The 2,500-nt window shown below is 46.5% G+C and overlaps 2 protein-coding genes across 6 annotated transcripts in view; one reads left to right on the forward strand and one right to left on the reverse strand.

Moving 5' to 3' along the window:
* The window catches only part of FipoQ (F-box/LRR-repeat protein FipoQ), a 170,431-nt gene that overhangs the window by 67,342 nt on the left and 100,589 nt on the right, over positions 1-2,500 (reverse strand). The gene's annotated exons all lie outside the window — the stretch shown is intronic.
* The window catches only part of LOC139754727 (zinc transporter ZIP13 homolog), a 168,242-nt gene that overhangs the window by 43,983 nt on the left and 121,759 nt on the right, over positions 1-2,500 (forward strand). The window contains exon 2 of the mRNA XM_071672430.1: positions 141-343. The gene's annotated coding sequence lies outside the window, so the exon portion shown is untranslated. The remainder of the gene's footprint in view (positions 1-140; positions 344-2,500) is intronic.

Consider the following 2,500-nt stretch of genomic DNA (forward strand, 5'->3'; position numbering starts at 1 on the left):
TTACCGCCTCTCTTCCCACGGGAAGCCCTTAAACACGACTAAATAATATTTATAATATTATTATTAAATAATTTATATAATTATATAGTACTTATATCATTTTTTCTTACTGATATATATATTTTTTTTTTATATTTTAGTTCCTCCGTTGATGATTCTAGCGACATGTGGCACCCCAGCCGACCGAGATAAACAAAGGCGTTTGTTGACGTAAAAAAAAAAAAAAAGAAGAAAAAAATAATAAAAGTAAAAAAAGATGTCTTCTGTGCCAAATGCGCAGCGCCCTGGATGGTCTTCGGCTGGAGGAAATGGCGCAAGCAAGACCTCCAAGGCCTGTTCTCGGGTAAGTGAGCCGTACGTAACACAGACCGCCATTAATTCAGGGTTAAGTCCCTTGTTCGTGTGGGTCCATGACTGTGTGTCTGTGTGTGTGTCTTAGTGCATGTTAAGGTTCTTTTTCTATGCTGCTGACGCTGCAATGTGTGCTTTAAGCTCACTTAGCTTTAGTGTTGTTTATATTTATATTTTATTATAATTTGTCGCTGTCTCCCGCTTCAGCGAGATAGCGCAAGGAAACAGACGAAAGAAATGGCCCAACCCACCCACATACACATGTATATACATACACGTCCACACACGCAAATATACATACCTATACATCTCAACGTATACATACATATACATACACAGACATATACATATATACACATGTACATATTCGTACTTGCTGCCTTCATCCATTCCCGTCGCCACCCCGCCACACATGATAATATATATATATATATATATATATATATATATATATATATATATATATATATATATATATATTCGCCGTTTCCCGCATTAGCAAGGTAGCGTTAAGAACAGAGAAGACTGAGCCTAAGAGGAGAAAAAGAAATCGCTCACTTGGCCCCTTCCTTCTTTCCTCTCTCTGCACCTTATGAAAACGTCCCCCAGCAATCAGCCACCAAGGACCAGCCCCATTCCTCTGGACCTCCTCCATGAAATCTCTTCCCTCTCCCCTTACCCCTCCTCCTCTCCCCCCCCCAACCCACCCCTCCCGCCCCTCCTGACGCAGATGCTCACACACACACACACACACACACACACAACACACACACACACACACACACCCACACACACCCATCATCACCCACCTCTCCCTCCCTCCCTCCCCATCACACACCACCCCCATCCTCCTCCTCCCTCCCTCCCTCCCCCAATCACACACCACCCCCTCCTCCTCCCTCCCCCTCCTCCTCTCCCCTCCTCCTCCTCTCCCCTCCCTCCCCTCCCCTCTTCTCCCCTCCACTCCCCTCGTACTTATCGCCTGACGCAGATCAAAACCCTTTTAACTCCTCCCCTACAACTGGTGGGGGGTTTTGGGTGGGTGGGGGGTGGGTTGGGGCTTGACAAGGGGGGAGAAGGGGGGGAACCAGACATCCCCCCCATTACCCCCCCATTTAGACAAGGCCCGGTTGTATGGTCGTGTAGTGGACATGTAAAAGAGGCCCCTTGTCGACCATTCGAAGTTAGACAACAAGATACCCTCGTCCAGCCATCCGGGGAAACTTGCCTGCAGATGACTCGCCCTGGAAACAAACCCCTCCTCCAGCTCCTCTCTCTCTCTCTCTCTCTCTCTCTCTCTCTCTCTCTCTCTCTCTCTCTAACCTCCCCCACCACCCGAGTGGTGTAACGTAAGGGTAAGAGAGATGTGTGGAAATAAAAAGAGCGTGGTTGAGAGAGCAGAAGAGGGTGTTTTGAAATGGTTTGGTCACATGGAGAGAATGAGTGAGGAAAGATTGACCAAGAGGATATATGTGTCGGAGGTGGAGGGAACGAGGAGAAGTGGGAGACCAAATTGGAGATGGAAAGATGGAGTGAAAAAGATTTTGTGTGATCGGGGCCTGAACATGCAGGAGGGTGAAAGGAGGGCAAGGAATAGAGTGAATTGGATCGATGTGGTATACCGGGGTTGACGTGCTGTCATTGGATTGAATCAGGGCATGTGAAGCGTCTGGGGTAAACCATGGCAAGTTCTGTAGGGCCTGGATGTGGAAAGGGAGCTGTGGTTTCGGTTCATTATTACGTCCTAGCTACGTCTCTTCGATGTATATCAACTGACTGTTATATTTCTCTCCTGTCTCTCCCCTGATGATGTGATTATTACACGAAAGTGCACTTGGGAACTTATCGTGTTTCATTTTCCCCTCGTGGACTCATAGGAATATATATATATATATATATATATATATTATATATATATATATATATATTATATATATATATATATATATATATTGAAACAAAGACGAATGACAACAGCTTCGAGAACCTTCATCTTCATCATCAACCATGGTCAGGGTATTTAACCCCAGGGACGAGGGGAGCTTCCCCTCTCTCTGGGGTGCACAACCAGGAGATTGGGGGGATGAGGGGAGGGGAGATCACATCCTCCCCCACCTCCCCTCAACCCCACTCCTCCCCAAAACCCCTC

This window comes from Panulirus ornatus, chromosome 17, assembly GCF_036320965.1.
Source record: "Panulirus ornatus isolate Po-2019 chromosome 17, ASM3632096v1, whole genome shotgun sequence".
Lineage (NCBI taxonomy): Eukaryota > Metazoa > Arthropoda > Malacostraca > Decapoda > Palinuridae > Panulirus > Panulirus ornatus.